This window comes from Plectropomus leopardus, chromosome 22 (assembly GCF_008729295.1).
Source record: "Plectropomus leopardus isolate mb chromosome 22, YSFRI_Pleo_2.0, whole genome shotgun sequence".
NCBI lineage: Eukaryota > Metazoa > Chordata > Actinopteri > Perciformes > Serranidae > Plectropomus > Plectropomus leopardus.
Window position 1 is genome coordinate 4,570,393 of NC_056484.1, and position 19,578 is coordinate 4,589,970.

The window sequence follows — 19,578 nt, forward strand, 5'->3', positions numbered from 1 at the left end:
AGCACAATTTCCCAAATGTCAGGAGCATCTCAATGGTCACCTCTGGACACTGCAAATAATCCCTGGTCTTATTCAACCACTAAGAGATGCTGTGAAACTTTAGAACAACAAGTCTCATCTATAAAAATTAAACTACTGAACATCTTTCTCTTGATTTCACAAACTGTATTACATTCAACTTCTATTACAAATAGACAACAATGTAAATCCAAAACGGTTATGTCTTTTGTCATTGTGTCAGTATTTGTAATGCTGAAACATTATTACATAAATCTGAAGACATTATTAATTTTGATCTCAGCTTCCTGTAGGAACTGGCACAACTGTATCTTTATATTACACTGTTTCTGTGTGCAAAGGGACATTTTCCTGATAAAATCGTGCAGCTGCATCATGCATGAGAAACAAGGTGACCGCCGGACTTTTAAAACTGAATTCATGTCTGTAGACACATTCAAAGAGACATCGTCTGCCCTTGGCTGCATGTTTTGCACTTGGAACTCTCCCTATAGCTTTCCTTATAGAAAAAAATGGACTCCTTATGCTCCAAGTGTGTAGAGGGACATTGCTTTTAAAGGTTATTAGAAAATAACATCGTTATTGGGTGATTCTAAAAGACCTAGATTGAAGCAACATTATCATAATCATAGTATATTTACCATAAACACAATCTTTACATATCCATAAATTTGTTGTCATGTGCAGATACTGTAAAAAAATAGTATTAAATATACAAAAAAAAATGAATACAATTTTTGTCAATTGAGTCTGGCTTTGAAGAGAGTTTAGTTAAGTTTGGAAAGTATGCACTGTGCATACGACTGGATAAATGAGACTTGGATTGTACTGCACGAGTTGTGTGCGAGTCTGTAAATGGATGTTTTAATGTAGTTTTGTTGTTGTTAAACGTGGACTTTAATGTGACTTTAATTCATCAAGAATTTTCTTGGTTTTTGGAGTCTTTTTTCACTGTGGAGGCATGTAAACCCCCCCCCCCAAGATAGATTAAGATAACACAGGGTGAGTAATTGATATACAAATGGGCATTTTGTGGTAGAAGTATTTATTTAGGAATACTCGGATTACTAGGCTCCTGTATGACAGCCAGATGTGCTACACACCAATTTGTTGCAAAAATGTCACCATTATTATGGACGCTGGTTTGCACTTTTGACCAAAGCAGCATACAGTGGGTGCATTTAAACTCACTTGGTAGATTAAGTGTAAGCGTGGGTTATCCAGGTGTAGTTTTTAGCCTAGGGCAAATCTCTTCATCAATCCCTGCAGAATTTATTACAGCCTTTTGTGGTATTAAGTTGTAAAAACCCTAGTTTTTGCCCCTTTAATTTATTCAAGTTGTATTGCTTTGGCCCGCCCGGGGTATCCAGCGCTAATTCTTTCTAAGACAGAGACATGCACTTCCAAATAGAGGAAAGTAGCCCTAATTACAGCTGATGCTCTCATTTAATCTCTCTTTCTTCCTCCCCGTCTCTCTCTCTCTCACGACTGCAGGCAGGAAGCTGCCACGAATCACTTACAGCTTTATCGCTGGATAAGTGGCTGTTCAAATATGGAGCTATTCAGAGAACTCTTTTCAATACACACAGGTGCTCCTTTCAGCACCGCCACCCGGCATCTCACTTCCATGCATGCTGCAGATACTGTACACAAACTCCCATGCATACATGCACACACAGATATACAGTACACACAGTTAAACACACAACACCTGCTGGGGTCACTGACACTTGCCAATGCCACAAATGTCACACAGATGTTTGGCTGGCATCTGAGGGTACAAGAGGGGCAAGGAGGACAGAGAAGCTGCTTGTTTTCCTCAAATTTTAATTTATACACTATTAAGAGCTCCAGATGTTCCTTAAAGGATCACAACTGGGACTTTAAAAGTTTAAACTATGATTAGCATACTTCCTGTTGATTGTTTTTTTAAAGCTTATTATCAGGATGCTGTTTATAATTGATGTCTAACCTTCCCGTCTGCAATCGTTCTCTATTCTTTTTTATTTATAATTGACTAACATTTATTATTATCTTGTCAAGATGAATTATCACGGTGTGCATTTGATGTGGTGGAACATCTTGCTGAATTGTTAAATGACTCAAATAATAGAAAGTTAACAGCAACTGTCAAAATCAGTGCATCTTGTTATTGGAAAATCAAACTCAATAGCACATTTAGCTGTTTTTTTTTTTTGTATAAAAAAGGGATGCTTAAATCTCTGAAGTCTGAGATGTTGTACATCTGTGAAACAACAACAACGTTTCATTTTTTGAATAATCTCCAACCTTGTGATCATAATGGAACTCTATCAAAAATCTGTCAAAAATATGGTGAAAATGTTAGTAAACAGCTGCGCATAAAACATCCAGCCGAAACGGAGCAACATTGGCATAAATCTGAAATGCAATACTCACGCCCCTAAAGCTCTGCTTTGGTCTCTACCAACCTTCAGAGGCAACCGTTAGCTATCTCATCAGCTGGTAAATACCCCACTTTGTTCACCAGCTAGTCGCTAAATTTGTCTGTTTGCTGTTTGATGTTGAGCTGGTAGTATCCTTTCTTTTTGAGCTTCAGCGACGAGCGGTGAGAGTGAACCTAAACAGTAAAGTGGTAGACACCCAAAAGCTCCGTAGAGCAAAGACCTGCAGAATCAGGTCAAAATTTTCTGTAAGCATTACTGTGAGTGACATCTTCTATTTTTTTTTCATTGAATATTCAATGAAATTATTATGCGCAACTTTAAAGGGACAATTAACCCCAAAATCAAAATATTGCTCCTCTTACCTTTCAGTCTAGATTGCTTTGATGTGAGTTGCTGAGTGTTGGAGATATCAGCCGCAGAGATGTCTGCTTTCTCTCCAATATAATGGAACTAGTCAGCATTCGGCTTGTGGTCCTCAAAGTGCCCAAAAAAACCCAATTTAAACATCTCCACAAATCTCATCTAGGAGCTATCTATGTCTTTCTACTAAACTATAACCGCCAACTGAATCACAGCACAGAAGGAATAATCTTTGTGTGACGGTAGCTGACGAGGGAACGGGGGCAGCAAACTTCCTTTATTTTCTCGTGTGTGCCCTTTCTTTATATTATTTAGTTTCCTATCTTTTAACTCCGAAGTTTTGGTGGATCTGTGAACATAACACATGTGAAACTCTTCATGTATTCTTTTCACCCTCAGCAGCAGTTTGAGGAGTTTAAGTCAGGAGCTGGATGACTGATCGGTCCATCTGGTCAGAACTGATGAGGCTGATGGATCAGAGGGGCAGCTGCTGCAGAGGGAGTGAAAGCAAACTTTTAGACCCAGCGCAATGACCTGTTAGGGTTCACTTATACTGCGCCTGGAGTTCTTCTGCTCCGTCTGTTCCAAGAGTACGCTTTGTGCAATGAACAACAAACAGTATACATGTTTCAAACAGCACTCCTAACGAGTGGTCAAGCTCCAAATATATAAAATAAATAGGTAGCAACAGAACAAATGTGTGGGGAAACCATAGCTCAGCCGAAGAGGACTCCATTAATGTTTACATCTCGGGCTGTCATCACCATGAGCTTCTCCTCCGTGATTAGATGCACACTTCTTTCTACGGTGATACGGTTGGCGGATGTAAAATATTTCCTACAGGAATATGCATGAACTTTAACAAGGTCTGTGGGTTGTATTGAATAACCAGGTCATGATTTCTATCTCAAACACTTGGCTACTTGGCACAACAAGAGGAAAAATATGTATTTCTGATTTTGGGCTGAACTGTCCCTTTAGGTAAAATAATCTATCTCTTTATTACTTCAATCTATACTTAAACCAAGCAGATGGTATGTCAATAACTCCAGGTGTTTTTTGGAAGAAGTCCTGTTCGCGTGCTCATCAGCCTTTATCTAGTCTCGTCTCCGGTCACCAGGCACTGCTGCTCACAGTTCACATCTTATTCATCCCAGCAGTGATAATTACGACATTCTTATGGAGAGACGAATGGCCTTTTTGACCTGAGAGTCCCCTTGACTCACACACACGAGGAGGCAAGAGCAACGTGAGAGGAATACAGTGGGACTGGAGCCTTTTTCACCGAAAGAGAAACAGAGGCATGGACAGTACAGTATGGAAAGAACAAAAGCCACCAAGGAGCATCTTTGTGCAGACAGTGTGCTTTTTTTGTTTTGGAGGGCCTCTGTTTGGGACGGGATCGAGGAGTCAGCGCATGTTAGAGCGCCCCGGGCCGAGTCTGTGTAGGGGACTCAGAAGGGGGATTAGTGGGGATTTAGAGAGCAGTAATTACCCTCGCCCATGGAGGGTCTGGTAATTAAATTACCTTAGCAACCCCGTCAGTGGCTGGCCACACAGAGCCTCCAAGGTCAGCAGGAGAAGAATTTCAGAATATGCAGATTTTGTTGTGCGTCGTCATCGGAAACCAACTCCTTCTGTGCGGTCTACTCGTCAGGCAGATGCATTTTTAGCATATAAATTGAAAACCTGAGGGCATCACATGCATTATGCATCATGTTCAATGTAAATATGTGATTTTCTGTATGATTTTGGTCACATAGCATCACTGGAAAACATATTTTGAGCTTTGTGTGATTCTTATCACATATAAAAATGGCATGACTGTGTGAGTGCTTGGGGCAAGACGCATTACGCATTATGAATATAAGTTAACCCTATTTAAAGACAACAGTTTTCAAGTAGTGTGAGTTATAGGTGACGGAAACAGCAGCAGCACTTACCATAGGCAATATAGGCAGCCGCCGAGGGCGCCATCCGAAAAAAGGAGCAATATGGTCATTGGTTCAACATTCGCACATAAGAGAAATGATCACATATTCAATTTTATTTCACAAACTGTAAAAAAACATGAGGAATTAAAACACAATCAAATAAACATATTGCAAAAAAGTGCAGTTACTTAAAAACAGGGGTGTTTCTAGGTTTTGAGGACATCAGGGGCTTAGCAAGGAGCTCTGTAGACGAATCCAAAATTTTGGGTGATTTTTAAAATCTTTTGGCAATTTTTTTTTCTTTTTAACTTTTTGGCACTGATTTTTTTTTCTGTAAATTTTTTTTATATTTCCAGAAAACATTCCTTCCAAGCCTGTGGGCCCGCCAAACAAAAGTCACCCAAAATGACACCATTTATCACAGCCAGAAACTGTAAAAATAGAAATTATTATTGTTTTTTTTTTTTAATTTATGATGGTCCTTAAACACATCATGTGGGAAGAACACTTCATGCATTTTCGCTTAGTCACTCAGGGAGGCTCAAGAAAAAATATTTCTAGTTTAGGATTATAAAGCTTTAACATAAAAACATCTGTATTGAATAAATTGTTATTTTAAACAGTGTTATCAGTATCAGCCCAGAATTTCAAAATCAGTTCATTCCTAATTTAATTAGAAAATGATTCTTTAAAATGATTATTTTACATTAACACAAAGTATTTTGTTTATTCTTCTGATCAGTTTATTTGTATTTGATGACATTTTTATTTAGATTTTTTTTTTTATCATTATAACATGTACAACATGTTACTGAGAGCAAATAAGTACATATTTTTATACTTAACTATTTTTTTTATTTGTAGTAAATGTCCATAACTTTGACTGTAGAGCTGCAGCAAATTACTTTTTTTTTTTTTTTTTTTGTAAACGGAAATGTACTTTGCCGAAATGAAACTTCCATCAGGGATCAATCACACGGCTAACGTACAATTTCTTTTATGGATGGAAGTTGTAACTCAGAGTAGATTTGCGGTTAAGTGAGAAATGAGCTGAGGTTAAAGACCAGCGGGTTTAAAGAGAGAGCAAAGAGAGGCAGAAAGAAAGAGAAGCGTGGGAGTAGCAGCAGTTCCCACACAGGCAGGAAAGTCACGATCCACCATTGAACAGCGCTCGCTCTCCTGCTCAAACTGACATGTAAACACGCCAACAGAAACTCCCAGGCAGGAATGTAATTTCTTATTCACATGTAAACTAGAAGGAAAATCAATGTCAAATAGGATACTTTAATGCAAACTATCCATGCACTAAATGCATCTTGATGCCAGTGAAGCTGAGGGTTTATTTAAAACTCATTCAGTGTGTCAGTCACCCAACATTAAGCTGCATCACTGTAACTTCAACAGATCCTCGAGCTGAAGCAGGAAGATACCTACATCCTGTGCAAACACAAATGCAATCTGACATATGTGGATTCACCTACACACACTCAACCAAACATGCTCAAACACAGACCTACATCCTCAGCCAGCGATGGTAGCCGTTATTATCCACTAAAGTACTTAATTCCCTGCTCTTTCCCAACAATTAAAGGGAATTAATTACATCTACTCTCTTTACATCCTGTCATTCTGTCTCTTTTAATTTCCTTTGAATCATTCAAGCTTTATGATGAAGGTTAAAGTCTTCCTCATCTGAACACCCACAGTTGTACTAGTGAAGCACCGAGGTAGTCTAGCAACTAAAATAATGATCCTACTCTACTGCCAAGTGAAGACAACAAATCACAGTGTCTGAAGTAGCTCAGGTACTCAGGCAAAAAGCTGCCGGTAGTCCCTTCTGTAAAATAAATGCTTTTCTGTGAGCTGTGTAACATTTTCCTCTGGCGACATGGCTGAATATTCTAAATTATTCAGTGTTTTACTGTATTGTCATTTGTTATCTGATCATTATCCGCTCAGTTCCCTGTTCAGTTTTATATCTGCTTGCAAGCACAATATATGTGCTTAAACCATTAATAAGATGTTTATATTATAAGTGCTAAATCTGGGACTTGATGGAAAGTGTACACTCACAGGAGGCAAAGAAAGCAGCGAATTCTCACACTTGAGAAGCAAGACTCCATTTTTCAGCTATAGCCTTTTCGATAAAAGAAATCTTTCTCTCCATATATTTAAGGTGTTAGTCTGATACCTACACAGGAAAACTGTTTCTGAGAAACTCTTCTCATAAGCAATATATACCAACAAAAGTTATTTGGGCGGATATGTGTCATGTCTGTTTGCTGATGAAAGCAGTCTGGTTGTATCTGGCATCGCTGTGCCCAACAGACACAACTGCTCATTAGGCAGAATTGACTCTGTCTGTCACGCACCTGTGTTTTTGGGGGAAAGGCGGCCAGCCATATGTTTCTTGGGACTGCGAAGGATGATTGACGCCCTTATTGTACATCAGGTGTTGAAATCACAGACAACCAAGGGGTTGTCCTTTTATATGATGTGTCACTTTTCATTTTTTCTTCATCTTTTGGACTTCCTGCGATTACTGGAGGGAGGCAAAGGGAAGCAGGTGGATTGGCATCTCTTCAGGAGCCAGTCGATCAACAGGCATGTATCACATATCATTGCCATTACCTTCCACTGCAGCCCACTGGAACATGTAGAGGACGTGAACAGCTGCTGCCAGATGCCTTCTACGGCACCTGACGGGAGCGATGCTATCGACCTGGCAGAATTAGGCCGCCTCATGGAGCAATAATTACAACAAGAGATCCTAATCTCAACCATGAGAATAGAAGAAAAAGAGAGGACGGAATCTGTGTCACGAAAATTTCCTAGTCACGTACGCTCTCTGAAGTCACACCCCCTACAGAAGATACCTCTCCCAGAAGTCACCTTGACGGTGCCCTTCACGGCCCTTCGTTACTACGCTGCCTGCACATGACACAACAGAGCTCACAGGCTGCAAGAAAATACACTCTTCAGTGATATGATTAAAACAACTGAAGAAGAAGGAAGAAGAAGAGGATGAAGAAGGAAGAAGAAGAAGACGTAATTGCACTAAAAAACTAAAATCAAGCTAAAAATGTGCTTGATTGTCACGCAATCTTCATCAACACAGATCCGTCTTAATCAAAATACAGCTCGTAATTTGCACTGGAATTATTTTTGAAAGTGCACCATGTCTTCAAAAATGAAAGTAAATATAATTATTAGTAAAATAGTACAGTACAGTAGACTGTATGGTCTCACATGGGGGGGGCGCTGTTAATGACGTAAAGTCATGTGTATTTTGCATTCAGGGTTCCTCCTGAACTTCTTGACACTGTTTTCAAAAGTAACATTACACACAAAGTAAAGGTAAAAGTAGAAAATTACTTTCTTCAGGTACTTTCCCTGATTCATGTACAGTAAACATAAATCAAGATTGATTGCTATACTTTCTTTCCTTTTTCAACGTTATCGGTTTCCAAGATTTTTTAAGTAAGATAAACTTGTCAGATTTTACAGTGTGACAAGTGACTGAACATCCTCAGAGAAAAATATCGCTGTGCAACAGAAGCTTCAGCCTGTAGAAAGCTTTGGTTGGAAGATGGAGGCAGAGGGTGGGTGTAACATCTTCATTTAGTCAGTGTCATACAGTATGTAAGACACTAATACACTCTTTATTCTCTGTTTGTAAGCCTAAAACCTGCATTTATTCTCTGGCTAAACTAACAGGCCTGAAGGCGGAGTGAGTCAGAGAGGCAGGAACCCTGGGACTGGTAGTTTAACCTCGTCTGCCCCGATGAACGCTGCTGAATTGCATTGTTTAAGCAAAGAAAATTGGAGGCCCTGCTCGGGACAACAGAAGGAGGAAGTAGACATACACTCCTCCCAGTCCATCAGAGCTGCATGCCTCTCACTTTTTCTCCCTCTCTGCCACTTTGGATATGTCACGGGCAATAAGGATGAAAAATTGGACTGCTCTTTGGGTCCCCAGTCGCCATGCCGGCTCCGTCCTCCACCTTCACAGGCCTGAAGGAGGCTGAGCGCCACGCTCACAAAACAAAATAGGATTTAACAAGGCCAGAATCACTCACAATGCCTCGGTAAATAGCCACTGAACCCTGCCTGAACCAGCAACGACGGCTGAATACAGACTTCAACATAGAGTTGTGGAGTGAGAGGATGGAGTTTGACAGGGCAGGGAGGAGAGAGCAGGTTTGAATCCACCATAAAATACATCGAAACAACACAGAGATATCAAAAGCAACATGCCAAAGTCAGCATGAATAAAGTCTCTGCTTTGCCACAGTAAAAAACTGTGAGCCCTGATAACTCTAATCACTCTCAATGCACCATTTTAGTCTTTTGTATTCCTGCATTTTAAATAAGCTCTTGAGGATGACAAACTATGTGTGCACTCTGCAATTTCTGTTATTTTTAGACTGCAGATGTATCCAGTGTAGCAGCATTAGGTATACTAGGCGATGTAACTAACAAGCTATGGCAGGCGAATAATTATACATATATATATTAGGGCTGGTAATCACCAGAGGTCCAACAACATGATATTATCATGATACTTTAGTCATGAGACGATACTATTGCGATTTTAAATGTTTTGCAATATGCTGAATACTGCAATATTATATATCACAATATACTGCAATGCGTGTTTTTCAACTGTAAATTACGTCTTTAAAGGTCTTTAAATGGTTAATATCTGTTTTATGTCACAAGACAAAGTTTTAAAGATAACGATATTTTCACTTTAATCATTTTTTTTGCAGCAAAATGGATAGTGGAATAGTTTCATTTATATTTGCAATATTAATATAAGACCAAAAACATAAAAAATGATGCTGTCCGTGTACTGATACAATATTGCCTTATGCCATGCTGTATTGATTTTCCCCCAAAGAAAGACAGATGGATAGATACATAGATAGTAGACAAGTCGTGAGTGTCCTTTACTGTAGAAATTGAGGCTAAACAAAATACAAGATTAAACTGTAAACCCAAGCAGTGATGATAACATATGAAGCAAGATTCTGTTACTTTATTACTTATTTCTTGCCTCACATGTCTTCAGAGAAATATTTTACTGTAGTGTTCAGCTATAAAACTAGATCATATGTATATACCAGCAGGCTGCCTTATTGCTTGAAGCATTTATTGGTCTCGTCAGGCACAGTGCATTCTGGTGGTTGTAGCTCTTCTGCATCCCACCTTTCCAGCAGTGAAATATTCTTTAAACGTTTCCTTGATTACAACAGTTGCCAACTAATTATCTGCTAATAAATTTATTCCCTTAGGATCATTACTGCTCTCAGAGTTAATGTGAAAGCATAAACAAAACAGATGGCATTCAAGTCATTTGCGACAGCTAGGATGGCCACAAGGACTAAAGGTTTGCTCACAATTAAACTATTATTGAGAAATGTCAAATCTCTTATTCCACACAGTTGTCTTATTATGTGTTTGTACTGCATTTTAATGGGCTGTTTTTCTGTGTGACTCTGGGAGTGTGTCCTTAATGATGAAAAATGTGTTGAATGATGAGAAAGTTTGTGATTTACAAAAAAATGTTTTACTGCCATTTACAAATCACTCACTAATACAACCATTTGGCCATGAGAGCAGGGTATGAAGAGGACCGTTGGTTCCACACTGTACCAGTGACTTCAACACATTTCTGTATCAATATTAATGTAGGCCTGTTCTGCTATGAAACAAAAAAGCCCAAAGTCTCTGTCTGTACTTTGTATTCAGCATGAGAAACAGTTACCATCAGATTCCCAGACGACAAATGATTCACTTGTTTTTCTTTTTCGTCTGATAACAGGGCTTTGTAGGATGACAGGTGGATGTAGTGTACAGTCAGCTTGTGATTTCACTCCACACTGAGATAAGGTAAAATCAATAAGACATTATGCGACCCATATGCAGTGCACCCATAAGAAATCCATCAAGACATACGCTTGCCAGAGAGAAATCTGCATAACTGACTGAATCTAAATCCGTAAATTGGTCCACAGAGCAGCAGCAGCAGCATTGTCCTCAAGGGTCAAAGAAGACTTGCTAATTTATATTCATATATTCACAGCGTCAGCCTCTTTTTGAGTTTATGGTACACTTTGGGTTTGGGCTCAGGATGTTCCAGTCAAATAAACTTTAATCAAACCAGCAAACATGCAGCTAAGCAGCTTCAGTAGTTCCACACAGAGCAAATAACTTTTTCCAAACATGTGCTCATCTTGTTGTTTTTTCCTGTCAGCAGGTTGAAAGGGTTATGACGCACAATTTTCCAAATTCCCACCTACCTACTGAAGAATATTTTCTTCTAATAATTGATTTAATATTCTGATGAATCAGAAAAGCTATAATTGAGTTAATTTGTATTTATTTGTCATTGTGTCATGCAAGTTACAACAAAGTCTCAAGTCTTTGCACTCAAGTCTTGAGTCAAACCCTTAATGTGGTGAGGGCGTTTCCGCCAAAACACCTGTCAATCAATGGGAGCAGCGGCATTGAGCGTGACTGGCACACTGCTGTCAATTTTAGCCGAACTTATCATAAAAACTTTGACTTAAGCAAACATCAGGGTGCTGAGAACTGCCTTCAGTGACAGAAACCATCTTTGTGGAAAAAATGTTTGGCATGTACTTTGAGTGTTTAGTTTGGCCTATGGCCCATTCACCCAGCTTTCTAAATCAAGTGATGAGAGAAAACATAGTAGGAAAATAAACAACATAATAGAATCCTAGAAACCCTGAAAAGGTGAAAGCAGAAGGTAGATGTGGAAAACAAGAGTTGCTGTTGGAGCAAAGAGCAAAACATAAAAATAAGAAAGTATTCTTGCATTTGTTCAGGTTGACACTGTCTGGGAGCCCAGCGAATGTAAACATCTGGCATTTCAGTAAAAATACATGTGTATGTGTTTCTAAAAGGGACTAACCTTTTTCTCTCTACGATGCTGTAGTGTCTCTTTAAATGCTTCCTCCACACTCACCAGCAGACACTCAGATCTAGAGGAGATGAAAATTAAAAGAAAGGCCATGTTTGTACAAATGAATGAAAAACAGTAATCTGTCTTGTGCTAGTGAGGTGTTCTCAGGTAGCAGATAGGCACTTCCAGGGGCTCCTTTTGGTATAATCAAATATTCGCCTCATATTTCCGCTCTGCTAAAGCTAAAAACAATGTGTAAGGAGCAAACATACAAAAAAAGGACTTAAAGGTTGTTGGTTAAATTTTCTCGATCAATTGGAACCTCGGGATTTAAAATTCTGACAATTTCTGCTCTAAAACTACGCAGACAGGAATAAACTGCAGTTACACAAGACAAAGACAGCACACCTTCTTTGCATTCAAAATCTCTGAATAATCAGAGTGCACAATGGACACAAACAGCGGTTTCCACAGACAGAAAATCAAGGCTACCTCTTCTGCCCCTGCTGATTGCTCCATCGGCTCGGTAATCTGTGCATGTCAGTGGAGGGGTGGCAGATATCCATTATCGATGGACTGTTTTCACAGACAATTGGCCATATTCAGGGAATGGCCAGCGGAGATCAGCCATGTGTTGGAAAACCAGTACAGAGAGCAGCTGGGGATCTCCTCCCAACAGATGCTACATGCTGTGGAGGTGTGGGAAGGTTTCCAGTACAGCCTCACTGGGGAATGTGGGGCTGTGGGTCCTGTCACTCACTACGTCTGCTGTACATTTCTCTCACAAGGTGAGATAACGCACAATAAAGTCTTTTGAATGGGGTTAGGCTTAACTGATGCAGTACTGGAATGAATAGTCAACCGATTAGTTGATTGACAGCTTTTCAAATGTGAGAATTTGCTAACTTTCTGTCTAAGGCATTAAAAATCAATGTCATGTACTCATTTTGGAGCTGAACCTTTCAAAAAAAGCACAGCTGGACAATATATATGATAGTAAGTTACCTACATGATTCTGAATCATCTTTTGGGGACCATGAATGCCCACATTTAACCAAAATCTGTCAACATCCCTGCTCTGAGACACGCAGCTAGCAAAGACAAATATTCTGCCAGGACAGGAGGAGATGAGACGACCAACACGACTCTGCACTGAAGATTGCTATCATTCTCCCCTATTACTGTTAAAAAGTGTATTTACCAGCCAACTGATGCACAGATTAAAAGCCATTACCTCTACTTGGCAGGAGTATAAAGGAAAAGTATTCGCAGACGGCACAGTCATTCATATTTCAATGCACCTGTCACGCCTTATCAGAATATAAAAATCATGATGGAAAGTGAAAAGGTAAATCAATTCCATTTTTTATAGCACTAGACACATTCAGACATGTTTAAAAGGGTTGTGAGGGTGTGTGATTTGTTTGCCCATTGACAGTCACATCAAAATATTAGTTAAAGTGTACCCACCATTATGAAAAATGTAAAGTAGTTTATGATTGATTAGGTTACATTGCTGTCATTCAGATGTATTTCAGTTGAATTCAGTAGCACTGAAGTGTTGTTGTTTTTTAATATATACGTGAGAAGTGTCCTTATATTATAGTTACAACCCACGGGGACATTTTGTGCTTGTTTACATGTTTCAGCCTTTCCCATTTATCCAAATGTCATATATTAGTTGCATATTGAGTCCTGTTGAGCACTGATGGGCTGCCGTCAACACTTTCCAGCTGTTCTCACATGTAAATCACATACAGAGTGCAGCCCGTCCTGACAGCAAGTCCCATTACGTGTGCACAAATCAATGATGCGTCACCATTTGAAATGAGCTGCTAAATATGCATGCATAACAAATAGCATGATCGGAAAACAATGAGCATGTCATCGGGATATTAGTCGCTAGCAACTCAGCGTTTGCCTTTGTGGCTTTCAACAGCCATCTGCACAAGTTCTTTTGTGAGGCTTCACAGAACACAGTTCCTGTTTCCTGCTGTGTGTTTTCACATTTTCTCCTCCAGTCCTTCTGCTCATCACTTTTTACCACTTTTCTGACACAAAATACTGCAACTCATAATAACAATATCTCTTTGTTTGGAGATATTTGTCCACCTCTCGAATGTTCTCAATCATCTGCACATAGACCTGACACACATCTTAGGTAGATTTACAATTAATCCACTCAGGCAGTTTCTGTCATTTTTGAGTTTAAGTGCATATTGTTTTAATAGATTCTCCAGCTAAGACCAACCTATGCTGGTCTTAGATAAAACAACATTTCAAGTCAAAGTTTTTTCAATCATGGAAGTTTTACTGCAGTTGGTACGCACTACCATGATCTTGACTGTTTGGTGTAAGATGGTCATAAAACTCAGTCTAAGCTGTCATAATTTCAGGGTTTCCAACACAACGTTTATTTGTAGCTGCCTGCTGCAATTAAAACATCTGCCCGCACATATCGATTTTATGTTTTTTGGAGCTAGACCATACATCAAGAGCACTATTGGACTATATATACTATTTGGGTTGGGTTTAAAAATTTTACTTGCCCTATTAGCTCAGACCGGATAGACAGATCACTTATCTACCCTGTGACTCAAGAAGAAAAAGCTAAGGAAAAAAATGATTAATTGTGAGTTCTGTCTGCGCTGTGTTCATAGACCCTACAAAACATCCAAATATAGAGAGGGGGCACAGAATTCAAAAAGGGGCACAGATTTTTTTCAAAAAAAAAAAATGTTTGCAGAATAGTGAAGTTCAAAAATAGCTGCCCTCTATCCAGCACCAAACAGGAGGCAGCAAACGGGGTCAGCAATAAACATGGAGGCATCGCCTGAAAGAAGAACGTGAACAAATCCCTGTTCTCCCGTACTGTAGAGAAGGTGAGACGGGTGGAGTTGTGGGGTGAACATTAGAGCCAATGTTTAATTTGGTGTGTACCTAATCCACCAACCAGCACTTATTCTAGTTAAAATTTTTCATTTTTTAAACACTGCCTCTCATACCCACAGCTTTTTCCCGCTAACATACAGTGCAGCTAACCAATGGAGGCTGGTAGCGAGTTGACGCGCCAAAATCCAAATTGTAAAGTTTCTAGAGCAGGCATGTCAAACTGGTCCACAGGGGGGCCGGTGTGGCTGCAGGTTTTGTTTCCAACCAAGTAGCAGCACACCAGACTTGACTCATTTAATCAACTGATCTCCGTCTTCAGACAGTTGATTGGTCAAACTGTGTGCTCTTGGTTGGTTGGCACAAAAACCTGCAGCCACACCGGCCCCCCTGTGGACCAGTTTGACATGCCTGTTCTAGAGCTATGTGTTTCTGTGGACACGTAACGAACTGGTAAAATGCCATATTTTTGTTGAAGGGAGTTTGGTGTAATATTTTCCACCAAGAGCAGAAATCCATCCAAATGGTGAATTTGCAAGATCCCCAGAGGCAAAATGTAAAACTTGTACACAAGCACAGTTTATGTTTATGGCTTTTAATGATACAGGACTGACAAGAATACCATCAACATACAACACCTTTCATCTTGTGTTGCAAGGGATATGTTGTACACAAACCAACTCACTAACAGTTTTCAGGCTGGTGTAGAGATGCATTTCAAAGAAAATCCTACATTTCTAGTGTGAAGGAGAAACACACCTGTTTTTAAACTTAATGACAGTTATAAAAATCCTATTTTGATACAAAGAAGCAAAAATGACAAGCAGCTCCAGCTGCTCTCCCTTATATTTTGACATGGTAAACAACATGCTAGGGCACGTTAATCACAGTATGCAGGGCTGCATGTAAATGTGTTTGTGGAATATATGTAATATAAAGAGCTGAGTAGGGATAAAGGCAAATACTGGACTATTCTGCACATATAAACGTACTCACTTTGTTAAGATGCAACATGGTTTAAGACTTTAGTCTTTTAAAAGTCTTTTCAAAGTCTTCTTGGCATTAAACGATGCAATCCTCTGTCCAAGATTATGGACCCCAGTCAGATGTCAATTTCAAAAAATCATGCAACCAGATCCCATTCCCGTTACTGAATCCGACCCAGTGATATCACTGGCAGAAATGACATTCATTTCCCTCTCAGCATCCCTGATATAGCAAATGCAACATACAGCACAATCTCCATGCTCAACAACCTGTGCAGCAGCTTATGTAATGACATGATGAGGAGGCCGAGACACAATCTTCAGATCTGAGTGTAGACTGAGAACCGGGGGGGGGGACGACACTCGACAGGAGAGATATTACCACAGTAATCTACACTAGGAGGGCGAGCTGTGGAGCAGGCTGACCTTGAAGAGTTTAACCTGCCAATCAAACAAGTGTTTCTCCTCTCTGACAGGCAGCGAGGCAGAAAGCAAAGCCCCAGATATGTCAGCTGGGTCCAGATGTATAAATGATGTGGAGACACAAGAATAATGTGCGCGCCACTTTCCAGGCTGAACTCAGTGTGATTTAAAACAGCATAATGTGCTTTGTATTATGTGTATGCATGCTTTGCACCACAATCCTGTGACATCCTGTCTGTGAGTATTACAAACTGTTGTTCAGTGTTTTGGCATCTGATAAGCCTTTGAATGCATTCATCTATTAGACAAACTGGACCTTCAGTGCCACCAGTGCCTTAAATTACACACCCCAACCGATCAAGCTGCCATGGCAAAAAACTGCAATAATGTACCTGAAAGATGAAGCTACTTATAATGAGCTGCATATGTCTCCTTCCTCCTTAAATTTTTGGCATATTTTAAATATTTAGTATTCATAGGCACCTTTGTTGACAGAAATCAATTTCCACCTTTCTAGGAAATACAATAAAAGCATGTTAAATGTATTGATTACCGTAAATCTTCAAATATAACCCTGTCCCAATTAAATGCCCAGTCTCTTTTACTAGCCTGGCGTGGCTACACATTTTGGCAAATAAATGCTTGTCTCAATTACCATGCAGTTCATTTTTATGGAACCTCTTTAGCTACCTGCTGGAGCTAACGTTACTTAACTGCGCAGATAATGGATACTGTTATAAATGTTAAACTTCTGTCAATATGGACACGCTACACACAAGGTTAGCTTGGTTAAATTCTTTACAATCAATCATTCAGTTCATTTCATTTAAACCAAGTGATACCGGCATTGTAAACAAGAGAGATGCAAAAAGAGGTTTAAATTAACACTGTATTTCTCATCTTTGCTGAGCAACAGTTTTGTGTGAAAGGGATTAAAAGCCTGTCCCATATGTATGCCTGTCCTAAATGTCATAAATATAAGCCTGTTGGGTTCAGTGGTTTAAGCCAAAAATAGTGCAGGCAATTAATTGAAATTTTATGGTAATAATGCATTATATTTGTGTATTATGCAGGAAGCAGAAGATGCCTTCTATAATATAGAAGGCTTAAAAGAAACCCCACAATTAGAAATCTGCAGCCTTATGAGCCCACAGAAGACTGACAGCAAGAGCAATATTAAACCAGTCTGTGACGTCTATAGTTGAATGTGATATATTATTGCAACAAGACATGCTCCACAACAATAAATGTACATGCAGTATCCTGGAGAAAACACACAAGACACGAAAACCTTGAACATTATGGAGGCCATTTTAACAAAAGCATCTTTAATACCAGAGAGTCTGTTAATGAATGAATGTGGAGGGTAATGCTGGCTCCTTTGTGCTTAGACATACCATCCATGTGTCTCCTACTACAAAAACGAATGCCACTGAAGTGTTTAGCAACTGTTTCCCCAGCATGCCTCACAACGGCCGTGCTCCACTGTGCTGTATATCTACATAAGGCAAATCTGTATGTGCACAGGTCTCCATCAGGCTCACCATCTGCTCTGAGGAAGACACTTCCACTGGTCAAGCAGTGATGATATTTAACACTTGAGCTACACTTCTGGTGCACAGTATGTCTCTAGGTATCATTACTGCTGAATCTAACTGCTATTTTGCTACTCCCTTAACTTCAACCTTTTTAAACTCCGCTGAACCAACCACAGGTTCCTGTATTTCGGCTAAAAGTAAACTAATTACAAAATATTTTTCAAAGCTGGAAAATCAGGAATTTGCACCAAAATGTTGATAAAATGTTTATAAATCCTAAGATAAATTCTCAAAATCAATGGTTTCTGAGGTTAAAACGATCAAAACATTTAATTAAAGTAATAACAAACCAACTTGTTCACATTTGTGTTACTTGTATAGATGTAAAATATCATTCTCAACAAGTTATCTAGTCCCAAAACATTTTGTTTACTGATATTTAAGGACTAAATAACTTGTTAAGAAGGAAAGTTTAGCTATAAACAAGTAGATGTTGTTACTTTGGTTTAACAGAATTGTAAAGAAGTTTGTTTGGACAAGAAAATGATCGAACGGTTAAATGTTTTGCTATAGTTTTAACCTCCGAAACCATTGATTTTCACAATCAATCAAGCATTTCACCAACATTTCGGTGGAAACCCAGGTCCCTTGAAGTAGCTTTGGAAAGGCTGGGATCTCCAGTAGTATTTAAAATTAGTTTCAAGTGATTTTAGCAACGTACAGCCAATTCACAGGAGCATTTGATTGGTCCTGCAGAGTGTCCCCTCATTCTTTGAGATCTTCCTCCTGTCTCTATGCGGTATTTCACTCTTTGCTGTCACCCAGAAGTGTGGCTCTGTTGTCCGTAATAAGGTCTCATTCTGTGCTACACTCTGTTTGCTGAAAACATTGAGTGACAGTGAACTATAAATGTTACAAGGTGCAGACATTGACACCCGACAGTGAAATGAATAAGGAATGAAAAAACATGACACCCAGTGAAGCTGTAAGTTCAGCCTGGAGACTGCTATCATTTTTACAGTTCTATTTTTGCAAGAAAAACTCACTCATTACTCCCATGTGACTCTTCCCCCCTCATCCGCCATCACAACACCCCGTCCCCCGTTCTTCACACCAAAGAGTTTGAATCCCGTCTTGAGCAGAGAGATGCTGTACCTGGGAGAGAATGCAGACGCTGCAGCAGCTGTGGCATTGGTGGATGAGTTATTCTGTCGCGGTACGATAGCGATCCTCTCCTTCTGCTTTTGATGGCTGCTCACTGGGAGATTAATTATGAACCCCAGAGATCACTTTGAAAGGTAAACTCCCCTCATGTGGAGGCATTTATTTCAAATTATAACAGGTTAATAATTGGAGAAACTTTCTGTTCATACTTTTATTTATGTATTTTTAGGCTGAAGGACATTTTAAAGATGTCAGAGCTTTAAGTGTAGTCTTCTGTGAATGCACGTTCAAAGATACTTTATTTTTATTACATCAAGGATGTCAACTGCCAAGAATATTTTTCACCAGTTACTCATGTTAGTATATTTTGCTGATCATCAGGCACTGAGCAACTTAACAATACATGGCCCAAAATTCAGCAATAAATTAGTAAAAAAAAATCCAATAAATAAATACATTTAAAAAAAAAAGAAAAAAATGTTAAAAAAGAAGATAGAAAAATGGGGAACGATCTAAAAATTGATTAATAGTTGTAGGTTTAGACCTACATTTTTGCCTTGTGACATAATTTTAAATATATAATAAATAAAATGTAGAGCAGTTCTTTGGATGTTTTCCCCTGTTTTTGTTTGATTATTTCTTCCTTTACTAATTTCTCAAAATTTCTTGAGAGAATTTCTTCCCCACTTGAGAGGTTGAGGAACCTCCGAGGCTGAAGAATGAAGCCAATGTGGAAAACTGCAATTCATTAAATGGCCACTTGAGGCTGGCTCCAAAACAGTCGATCCCCATAGTGCCCCATATTAAAATGTCAATGGTCTCGGTCTTGGTTATGGTCAGCAATTGTTCCAAAAAGCAAGACGCCTCAGCAACTATGCTGAACTTGAGCCTTCAAAATGCAGTTCACAA

At 39.2% G+C, this 19,578-nt stretch overlaps 1 protein-coding gene across 2 annotated transcripts in view; it reads right to left on the minus strand.

The window, feature by feature from the left end:
• Positions 1–19,578, minus strand: part of syt1a (synaptotagmin Ia) — a 206,842-nt gene that overhangs the window by 108,784 nt on the left and 78,480 nt on the right. The window contains exon 1 of one of the 2 annotated variants that reach the window (XM_042511371.1): positions 11,679–11,757. The exons of the other annotated variant lie outside the window; for it this stretch is intronic. The gene's annotated coding sequence lies outside the window, so the exon portion shown is untranslated. Of the gene's footprint in view, positions 1–11,678; positions 11,758–19,578 lie in introns of those variants that run through there. 2 annotated transcript variants of the gene reach the window in all.